A 12,266-nucleotide genomic window follows, 5' to 3' on the forward strand; every position below is an offset into this window, starting at 1 on the left:
GATTCTTAACAAGGTAGGTTTTCCTCCCATAGGACAAAGTGATCTTGGAGTTGCTAAGGGAGGTAACATGGACGGGTTAAGAACTAAATTTCTGTAACAGTCAATGACGCACAGCCTGGGCTACGACCAGCAGAGACACACTGTAAACAGCAGGCGGAGGTGTCACTCTTAATGAGGATTTATGACGGCGGGTGACCCCAAACTGTGCCCGTGAGAGACCCCAGTTCTCCTCCAGGCCACACAGTGAGGCTGGATGGCCTCATAAGCAGCGCTGAGTCACGCCCTTCAGCCCCCTCTCCACATTTGCACTAACTGTAAGCAAATATTAACAGCACTTTCTTCCCTGGGTAGACTCCTGACAGATATTATTTTTCACTAATATTACTATAACTAATATTAGGTAAAATTTTTAATGAATTGCATTGTAACTAATATCAGGTAAAGTGCCGTCAATCGAAAATGCTGAATTTGAGCTTTGTCGTTGTGTGGATTTGCTTCAGTGAGTTATGTAAGTAAAAGGTTTTAAGTGATGTTTTAAGTCACTGTAGTGACAGTAATAGATAAAGGAGGAAACGAATCAAAACCCCTGTGGAGGCCGTACAAAAAGGACGTAGTTCTGAGTGAGGTTCTGTCATAGACAAATTAAGAGGCTCAATGCATATAAACAACTGGTCCAACTTCAAGAAAACTTTTTAAAAAAATTAGCTATTGGAGTTGGTTTCACCGTTGCTTTTTTTAAAAAAAAAACAGAGCAAATGCTTGAAGACTTTTTGAGAATGAAATCAGAAAAGCCAACTTAGTTTTGTTTTTGCAAAATAGACAACTGGTAAAATGACAGCACTGAAATCATGTTACCAAGGTACAGGATAGTCTGTGATAACTCCCCTTGTCAGGAAGCAAGTGTCCTTTTTAATTAAATAAGGAAATGAGTAAATAAGACATCATCATGGCTAAAGTTAAAGCATTAGAAAGACTCAATATGCTATCTGCCAAAACTAAGGAATGAATTACAAATAGTAATAGCTGTGGCTTAGCCCCCAGTCACGGTGTCATCTATAAAATGGGGAGAATGTCAAGTAGTGCTGCGATAAAATACAAAGAATTCAGTATAGAAGCTCAGCACAGTGTTTTATATCATGAGCACTATTATTACCTTATGCACTGAAATAAGCTGTCTCCTGACAGGCTAAATATTGCATGAGCAAAATTCATACAACAAATTAATAATGTGGCACTTCATCATCAAAGAACTGGTTACTTTAAGGATTCAAGATAATATTAATTTAACTTTCAGAAAACATTTGAATGTCCAAACTCTGAGCAAGTGAAAAGATTAAGTTGACATGAACAAATCAATGTCATTTATCTTAAATTGTTTATATCAGAACTTATGTCTTAAAATAACACAGAAGCACATAAACTGGAGATTGTATGAAAATGCAGGCATATTTCATGATCTGAGATAAATACGAGTCCTTTAGGCATGCCGTTACCCTAATGAAAACCTAGACTCTGGTTTATAAGAAGCTTAAAAGGAAAGGTGAGGAGGAGGCGGAGCCAACATGGCGGCGTGAGTAGGACAGTGGGAATCTCCTCCCAAAAACATATATACTTTTGAAAATACAACAAACACAACTAGCCCTAAAAGAGAGACCAGAAGACGCAGGACAGTGGCCAGACTGCAGCTACACCAGCGAGAACCCAGCGCCTCGCGAAGGGGGTAAGATACAAGCCCCGGCCCTGCGGGACGCGAGCGCCCCTCCCCCCAGCTCCCGGCGGGAGAACAATAGGCAGAGCGGGAGGGAGACGGAGCCCAGGACTGCCGAACACCCAGCCCCAGCCATCCGGGCCAGAGCGCAGACACAGTATATGCCCAGGGGGCCCTGGATACTGGGAGAACAGGGGGTAGACCTCAGAGCGGGTGCTGAAGCTGATGCCCCTGTGACAAAGAAAAGCGGGGGCTTTTTTTGAAAGTCTTAAAGGGACAGGGACTTAACAGCTTGACGGAAACAACCCAGGTCACAGTACAGCAGCTGGAAATTACAGGGAAAACCGGGTGCACTAACCCCCTGGGCAACAGCTCTGAGACCCCTCACGGAGGCAAACAGTCAAGCAGCCCCCCCATCCATCACCCCACCGGGCGCTGCGAAAGCAGAGAAGCAGCCTGAGACAAATTCCGCCCACAGAAAGGGAAATTTCTCCCTTCCGGCCAGGCAAGACACAAAGACCCACTCTACACGCAATTACCCAACACAAGCCACTAGGGGTCGCAGTTGCCCCAGTAAAGAAAGGCCAGTAGTAAGTGAAAATTTTGGCCCTCCCAGCTGACAGTCAATAGCACCTGTCAACATGAAAAGGCAAAAAAATATGATTCAGACAAGACTAACCCAGACAGCTTCGGCATCTGCTACATCTTCCCCTGAGAAGGAATCTGGGGAGATAGATTTAGCCAGTCTACCTGAAAAAGAATTCAAAACAAAAGTCATAACCATGCTGATGGACTTGCAGAGAAATATGCAAGAACTAAGGAAGGAGAATTCAGAAATAAAACAAGCTCTGGAAGGACTTCAAAACAGAATGGACGAGATGCAAGAGACCATTAATGGACTAGAAAACAGAGAACAGGAACGCAGAGAAGCTGATGCAGAGAGAGATAAAAGGATCTCCAGGAATGAAATAATTCTAAGAGAGCTGAGTGATCAATATAAAAGAAATAATTTAAGAATCATAGGCATTCCAGAAGAAGTAGAGAGAGAAAAGGGGATAGAAAATGTCTTTGAAGAAATAATTGCTGAAAATTTCCCCAAACTAGGGGAAGAAATGGCCTCTCAGACCACAGAGGTACACAGAACTCCCATGACAAGGGATCCAAGGAGGGCAACACCAAGACACATAATAATTAAAATGGCAAAGATCAAAGACAAGGACAAAGTATTACAAGCAGCCAGAGAGAAAAAAAAGGTTACCTACAAAGGAAAACCCATCAGGCTATCATCAGACTTCTCAACAGAAACCCTACAGGCCAGAAGAGAATGGCATGATATACTTAATGCAATGAAACAGAAGGGCCTCGAACCAAGACTACTGTATCCAGCACGAATATCATTTAAATATGAAGGAGGGATTAAACAATTCCCAGACAAGCAAAAGTTGAGGGAATTTGCCTCCCACAAACCACCTCTACAGGGCATCCTACAGGGACTGCTCTAGATGGGAGCACTCCTAAAAAGAGCACACAACAAAACACCCAACATATGAAGAAGGGAGGAGGAGGAATAAGAAGGGAGAGAAATAAAGAATCATCAGATTGTGTTTATAATAGCTCAACAAGCGAGTTAAGTTAGACAGTAAGACAGTAAAGAAGCTAACCCTAAACCTTTGGTAACCACAAACTTAAAGCCTGCAATGGCAATAAATTCATACCTTTCAATAATCACCCTAAATGTAAATGGACTGAATGCACCAATCAAAAGACACAGAGTAATAGAATGGATAAAAAAGCAAGATCCATCCATATGCTGCTTACAAGAGACTCACCTCAAACCCAAAGACGCGCACAGACTTAAAGTCAAGGGATGGAAAAAGATATTTCAAGCAAACAACAGAGAGAAGAAAGCAGGTGTTGCAATTCTGGTATCAGACAAAACAGACTTCAAAATAAAGAAAGTAACAAAAGACAAAGAAGGACATTACATAATGATAAAGGGCTCAGTCCATCAAGAGGATATAACCATTATAAATATATATGCACCCAATACAGGAGCACCAACATACCTGAAACAAATATTAACAGAACTAAAGGAGGAAATAGAATGCAATGCATTCATTCTAGGAGACTTCAACACACCACTCACTCCAAAGGACAGATCCACCAGACAGAAAATAAGTAAGGACACAGAGGCACTGAACAACACACTAGAACAGATGGACCTAATAGACATCTACAGAACTCTACATCCAAAAGCAACAGGATACACGTTCTTCTCAAGTGCACATGGAACATTCTCCAGAATAGACCACATACTAGGACACAAAAAGAGCCTCAGTAAATTCCAAAAGATTGAAATCCTACCAACCAACTTTTCAGACCACAAAGGCATTAAACTAGAAATAAACTGTTCAAAGAAAGCAAAAAGGCTCACAAACACATGGAGGCTAAACAACACGCTCCTAAATAATCAATGGATCAATGACCAAATCAAAATGGAGATCCAGCAATATATGGAAACAAATGACAACAACAACACTAAGCCCCAACTTCTGTGGGACGCAGCAAAAGCAGTCTTAAGAGGAAAGTATATAGCACTCCAAGCATATTTAAAAAAGGAAGAGCAATCCCAAATGAACGGTCTAATGTCACAACTATCAAAATTGGAAAAAGAAGAACAAATGAGGCCTAAGGTCAGCAGAAGGAGGGACATAATAAAGATCAGAGAAGAAATAAATAAAATTGAGAAGAATAAAACAATAGCAAAAATCAATGAAACCAAGAGCTGGTTCTTCGAGAAAATAAACAAAATAGATAAGCCTCTAGCCAGACTTATTAAGAGGAAAAGAGAGTCAACACAAATCAACAGTATCAGAAATGAGAAAGGAAAAATCACAACAGATCCCGCAGAAATACAAAGAATTATTAGAGACTACTATGAAAACCTATATGCTAACAAGCTGGGAAACCTAGGAGAAATGGACAACTTCCTAGAAAAATACAACCTTCCAAGACTGACCCAAAAAGAAACAGAAAATCTAAACAGACCAATTACCAGCAACGAAATTGAAGCGGTAATCAAAAAACTACCAAAGAACAAAACCCCCGGGCCAGATGGATTTACCTCGGAATTTTATCAGACATACAGGGAAGACATAATACCCATTCTCCTTAAAGTTTTCCAAGAAATAGAAGAGGAGGGGATACTCCCAAACTCATTCTATGAAGCTAACATCACCCTAATACCAAAACCAGGCAAAGACACCACCAAAAAAGAAAACTATAGACCAATATCCCTGATGAACGTAGACGCAAAAATACTCAACAAAATTTTAGCAAACCGAATTCAAAAATACATCAAAACCATCGTACACCATGACCAAGTGGGATTCATCCCAGGGATGCAAGGATGGCACAACATTCGAAAGTCCATCAATATCATCCACCACATCAACAAAAAGAAAGACAAAAACCACATGATCATCTCCATAGATGCTGAAAAAGCATTTGACAAAGTTCAACATCCATTCATGATAAAAACTCTCAGCAAAATGGGAATAGAGGGCAAGTACCTCAACATAATAAAGGCCATCTATGAAAAACCCACAGCCAACATTATATTGAATAGCGAGAAGCTGAAAGCATTTCCGCTGAGATCGGGAACTAGACAGGGATGCCCACTCTCCCCACTGTTATTTAACATTGTACTAGAGGTCCTAGCCACGGCAATCAGACAAAACAAAAAAATACAAGGAATCCAGATTGGCAAAGAAGAAGTCAAACTGTCACTATTTGCAGATGACATGATACTGTACATAAAAAACCCTAAAGACTCCACCCCAGAACTACTAGAACTGATATCGGAATACAGCAAAGTTGCAGGATACAAAATCAACACACAGAAATCTGTGGCTTTCCTATATACCAACAATGAACCAACAGAAAGAGAAATCAGGAAAACAACTCCATTCACAATTGCATCAAAAAAAATAAAATACCTAGGAATAAACCTAACCAAAGAAGTGAAAGACTTATATTCTGAAAACTACAAGTCACTCTTAAAAGAAATTAAAGGGGACACTAACAGATGGAAACGCATCCCATGCTCATGGCTAGGAAGAATTAATATCGTCAAAATGGCCATCCTGCCCAAAGCAATATACAGATTTGATGCGATCCCTATGAAACTACCAGCAACATTCTTCAATGAACTGGATCAAATAATTCAAAAATTCATATGGAACCACCAAAGACCCCGAATAGCCAAAGCAATCCTGAGAAAGAAGAATAAAGTAGGGGGGATCTCACTCCCCAACTTCAAGCTCTATTATAAAGCCATAGTAATCAAGACAATTTGGTACTGGCACAAGAACAGAGCCACAGACCAATGGAACAGACTAGAGAATCCAGACATTAACTCAGACATATATGGTCAATTAATATTTGATAAAGGAGCCATGGACATACAATGGCGAAATGACAGTCTCTTCAACAGATGGTGCTGGCAAAACTGGACAGCTACATGTAGGAGAATGAAACTGGACCATCGTCTAACCCCATATACAAAAGTAAACTCAAAATGGATCAAAGACCTGAATGTAAGTCATGAAACCATTAAACTCTTGGAAGAAAACATAGGCGAAAACCTCTTAGACATAAACATGAGTGACCTCTTCTTGAACATATCTCCCCGGGCAAGGAAAACAACAGCAAAAATGAACAAGTGGGACTATATTAAGCTGAAAAGCTTCTGTACAGCAAAAGACACCATCAATAGAACAAAAAGAAACCCTACAGTATGGGAGAATATCTTTGAAAATGACACATCCGATAAAGGCTTGACGTCCAGAATATATAAAGAGCTCACACGCCTCAACAAACAAAAAACAAATAACCCAATTAAAAAATGGGCAAAGGAACTGAACAGACGGTTCTCCAAAAAAGAAATACAGATGGCCAACAGACACATGAAAAGATGCTCCACATCGCTAATTATCAGAGAAATGCAAATTAAAACTACAATGAGGTATCACCTCACACCAGTAAGGATGGCTGCCATCCAAAAGACAAACAACAACAAATGTTGGCGAGGCTGTGGAGAAAGGGGAACCCTCCTACACTGCTGGTGGCAATGTAAGTTAGTTCAACCATTGTGGAAAGCAGTATGGAGGTACATCAAAATGCTCAAAACAGACCTACCATTTGACCCAGGAATTGCACTCCTAGGAATTTACCCTAAGAATGCAGCAATCAAGTATGAGAAAGATCAGTGCACCCCTATGTTTATCGCAGCACTATTTACAATAGCCAAGAATTGGAAGCAACCTAAATGTCCATCGATAGATGAATGGATAAAGAAGATGTGGTACATATACACAATGGAATACTACTCAGCCATAAGAAAAGGGCAAATCCAACCATTTGCAGCAACATGGATGGAGCTGGAGGGTATTTTGCTCAGTGAAACAAGCCAAGCAGAGAAAGAGAAATACCAAATGATTTCACTCATCTGTGGAATATAAGAACAAAGGAAAAACTGAAGGAACACAACAGCAGCAGAATCACAGAACTCAAGAATGGACTAACAGGTACCAAAGGGAAAGGGACTGGGGAGGATGGGTGGGTAGGGAGGGATAAGGGGGGGAGAAGTAGGGGGGTATTAAGATTAGCATCCATAGCGGGGTGGGAGAAAGGGGAGGGCTGTACAACACAGAGAAGACAAGTAGTGATTCTACAACAGGTTGCTACGCTGATGGACAGTGACTGTAAAGGAGTATATAGGGGGGACCTGGTATAGGGGAGAGCCTAGTAAACAAAGTATTCGTAAGTATTCGTCATGTAAGTGTAGATTAATGATTAAAAAAAAAAAATGCAGTTCCTATGTGGTGACCTCTAATGAGTTCTACACAATAATATAAAGGACATATAAAAGTGTAGGCAAAGGGTCTGTTTGTGTTTATACAGAGGATCAAAGCCTAATTTGGCTACCCCGAAAATGAACTAAGAAACGATATGAAAAAGAACTTCCAACATCAGCACTCTCGGGAAGACTCATGCCAGAAGATGATCATCAAAAAACCCCAACAAAGATCCACGCACTGCTACAGCTGTAGATGCACTCATCCCACCAGCTCCTGGACTTGCCATGGGAATGAAGGAGATATCTAAGCTGGCCTGGGCATACAGTAAAACAACAAATTTGACTGGATCTATACTGTTGGAACTCAACCAAGAATTAGGAGAAGTGCAAATTGTAGCGCTCCAAAATCTTACAACTACAGACTATTTACTGTTAAAAGAACATATGGGATGTGAACAGTGCCCAGGAATGGGTTGTTTTAATTTGTCTGATTTTTCTCAAACTATTCAAATTCAGTTAGATAATAACCATCATATCATTGATAAGTTTTCACAAATGCCTAGGGTGCCTAACTGGTTTTCTTGGTTTCACTGGAGATGGCTGGTAATTACAGGTATGCTTTGGTTATGTAACTATACTCCTATTATGTTAATGTGTGTGCGCAATTTAAGTAGTAGCTTAAAATATATACATGCTGAAGTTACTCTACAAGAAGATATGTCAAAGAAATAATCAATCTTCCCATGTTTTCTCCCGCCTGCTACTTCTATAGCTTTTCTTCTTCCTTCCTAATTACAACGAATTCTTAAATAGAATTCGTGCCTCATATCAAATTTACCGAGTATCATAACTCCTCCAAGTGGTAAAGATACCTCAAGACAAATGCTGGGCATAGAAGCCACAGGGCATAAATATGCAAAGAAATAAAAAGCTAACCATTTCAAACAATAAGGCTTCTCTCTCACTTACCAACTTAACATTTCCCTGTGTGGCCCCGGAAGATGACTGGTTAGCCAGAGACGGGTAAGATTCCTCAAGGGAGGAACAACCTAAGACAGGCACAGTCGCAGGGGGGTCATCAGGTGAGAAATTGGGGATCAACAGAGGTGAGGCTTAGAACCTCACCCCCCCTGTTCTGAGAGAAATCTTCTGCATATGTGGATGTTTTATTGCCCTTGTCTAGCTTGGATTAACACATAGTCTACAGGCACACACCTGATCATCTACATTTGCTCTCTTACAACACTAAACTATGTTTTCTACCTTTATGTTGTATCTACCTACCACTTCAGCATCTTATTAAAAATAATAAAGAGAGAAATGTGGTATCCACATATAAATCAAGTATAAAAATCAAATGTGTATTCATATTTGAACTGACTGTTTATAGTTCATAATGCATGAGCAAAACCAAAAGTTTCTGTGATGACTGCCCTTGTACTGTTCACCATGTAACTTATTCACTATGTAAGAATTTGTTCTCCATGTAAGAACTTGTTCGTTATGCTTCAGAAGATTGGAGACTGACGAAAATTAGGCTTGGGGTGGATTAATGATTGTGCATTGAGCATTGACTCCCCTATACAGAATTTTATTGTTGTTAACAACCATTTGATCAATAAAAATGAGAGATGCCCTAACAACAACAACCAAGAAAAAGTACACACTTCCAATTGTAAAATAAATAAGCAACCGGGATGTAATGTATAGCATAAGGAATATAGTCAAAATATTGTAACAACTTGGTATGGTGATAGCTGGTACTTAGAATTATCATGTATATAAATGTTGAATCACTGTGTTGTACACCTGAAACTAATGTAATGTAATACTGTGTGTCAACTACCCTTCAATAAAAAATAATTATCTAAAAAAAAAAAAAAAAAAAAAAAAAAAAAAAAAAAAGGAAAGGTGAACTTATTCAACCATAGATCGGCTTTTTAAAAAAAGAAAGCCTACATGCAGATTTTAAATGCACCGATTACTCTCAAATACAATTTTTTCCTGGTATTGTGGTGTTTTCAAATTATGCCATTTTATGCTTTCTGGGGGCACAAATGCTTTCATGAGCAAACTTAGGTTTTGCAGCTTTGCCTGCTCCTTAGTTTATTCTTGCTGGTACACACAGGGTAACTCTCACCAGTTCTGTTTTTGTCTGGGTTCACCTTGTCCTGGAAAATACCCAGTGAAGAACCCGTAAGCCAGTCTCTTCCCAGGCAAGTGCAATGTTCAAAACGTGAGCAAATGACTGATTCATTTAGAGATTTTACAAGAAAAGGGGCCGTGTACTCTAAGAATCCTCTTTCCTGCACTACCATTAGTTGGTCTTTTCATCAACGCTTTAAAAGCCTGGGAGGAAAGACAGATATTTGCATCTACCGATTGTCACTGCATTGGGGGTGATCTTGCCTAACACCTGGGGATGCTAAGAAAACCTCCGGCCACCAGTTCCCTTAGACACGTGTTCTTCACTGCCGCCCACCATCAGAATCCAGCTCTCACGGGTTAAGCAGAAAAATGCTCCAGAAAAAGAGATTGCACAGATCCCCAAAACTGGGAGGGCTGGGGATGCAGGTGGCATGGAAACCTTCCAACAACAATATTCAGGAGTAGCTTATGTACTGGTCCAGTGTAGATAACAGCCACGGGGCATCTGGGGACTTAGCCCATCTCTGCCGCCACCCTGGGATGCCCATGGCCGTGACTTCCTCCAGGGGCAGCGAGCACCGCAGCAGGCTGCTCACCTCTCCTGCCAGCCACACCCATAACAATGCCAGATGGGAGAAGCCTGGGTACCTAGTTTCAGTACTTCCTGCAAGAGATGCTAGCAATTCGACATTTAAGGATTCTTGAGTAGATGAGCTTCGTGTGCCAGACCTAGCAAGGGAGTATAAAATTAGTCAAGGAACCAAAATTATGAAATGGTCCACCAAAGAATTTGTGGCTGCATCAGGGAATTTTCTGACAAATGAATGCCCTTCCTCCTGGTGCAGACATCTGAGTGATGGCTGGCCCTCCAATAAACAGGTAGGTGGGGACGGGACTGAGGAAACAGTCCCTGGGTTCATTTGAGGATGAGAAACGAAGTATCAGGACCTGCCTGTTAATTATGCTACTAAAAAATTACTGCCCCCCATTACCAAATATACCACATTTTAGAGCTTTGTCTAAATATTACTTATACCATCAGCCATGTGTAACTGCCTGATGCGGGAAGGACAAAAGTGAATTAAAAATGTAAAAAGTCTTCCTGGAATAAAGGAATAATAAAGCACTTTTACTTGAATCTATTTGCAGTTGAATGAACATTTCAAGATAGAAAAACAAACAAACAAACTCTTCTTTATAAAGGGGACAAAACCTTCCACTCTGAGCAGTGATGAAATGGTATGCTCAAGATAAAAGTAAAATTGCAGGTAAGAGAAAAATCTACTAATCCAGCTCCTTGGAAAACACCTTGGCAGGAATGCTGGGGATGGAATTCACGGATAAAAGCTTTTCTTATCCCTTAAACTTTTACTGTTTGACAATATGAGATGGTTTGCTTCTCAGATCCGAGTGTCCACCAGCAAAAATTCCCTTGGAAACATCAGATGAGCAGCAAATCCTTCTCTTTAATGGCTATTCATCGAGATGCTTTTTCCAACTTAAATTCTGTTGGAGAAGAAAAGTCAAAAGCAGGCAGCACATCTCCCCAGGGACTTGTGGATGGCATGGTTACTGGAATTATTAGAGCCAATCTCAGTTATGGGGCTGTAAATGGATTGGGTGTGCACATTCAACTTGCAGAGTACGAGGGAAGAAAAGAACACACTTCTCCAGTTTTACTGACTTCAAGGAGAGCTGTCCTCTTAATTTACAGCTGTTCATGTGCAAAGACATCGATCCTGACCCTCCCAGAGATGCACCTGTCACAGGGATGTCTGGCTGCTCAGCAGGTCTCCAGGACCTCCACCTATTAAAACATGGCAGAGTTCTAAGAAGAAACGCCCACCTCCCCTTCCCCAACCTCCACATCTTCCTGTGTTGATTTTGCCCCCTAACTGTCCCTGGTACCTCCTCATCATGGCTGTGCCCATCCCTGAGGACACGAGCCTTCATCTCTAGCCTGAGGCTGTTCTTTTCCTTCTCAGACCCCAAACTGAGCCCCATCCTTGATTTCCAAACGTTCCTCTCCTGTAAAGGCACAGTCCTGAACCATTTTAGAATTGGGGTGTTCTTTCTTCAGAGACCCACATATGAAACCGATAAATTAGGCTCTGAGTTCGGTTGGGGGGCTCAGAGCTCTCATGATTCGTATCCCTAATCCCGGTCAACCAGAAGGCTGTCCGTCCCCTCCCATCGTATTAAGCAGCCCATGGAGTGAAAAGTATTATCTTAGATCAATGTCACCAATCACGAATGGAATAGGAGACACCCATGGTCATTTACATGTTCTAGCAGCCACATGAAAACACGGGAAATGGAACAAAGTGTACCTGACTCTAACATCTGTGTTATTTAGCTTAACATATACAAACTATTATTGTTTTAACATGTAATCAATGAGGTATTAATGGAATACTTTGCTTTTCCTTCATGCTAAATTTTTATGAGGATTCTCCTAAATAATGCCAGAAAAGAAACCAGTGTAAAGATAACGCTATTTCTCTTTTACCGGCAAACATATGTTTACCGTGACAGTGTTTTAATTTTGTG

The 12,266-nt window shown here is 40.7% G+C and overlaps 1 long non-coding RNA gene across 1 annotated transcript; it reads left to right on the top strand.

Moving 5' to 3' along the window:
- Positions 1-244: 244 nt before the first annotated feature.
- LOC130681864 (uncharacterized) lies at positions 245-11,835 on the top strand. Its single transcript, XR_008995072.1, has 4 exons — positions 245-314; positions 439-508; positions 10,866-10,984; positions 11,121-11,835. It is a non-coding gene; the product is annotated as an uncharacterized LOC130681864 (long non-coding RNA).
- Positions 11,836-12,266: the final 431 nt, after the last annotated feature.

The sequence above is a fragment of the Manis pentadactyla genome, chromosome X (genome assembly GCF_030020395.1).
Source record: "Manis pentadactyla isolate mManPen7 chromosome X, mManPen7.hap1, whole genome shotgun sequence".
NCBI lineage: Eukaryota > Metazoa > Chordata > Mammalia > Pholidota > Manidae > Manis > Manis pentadactyla.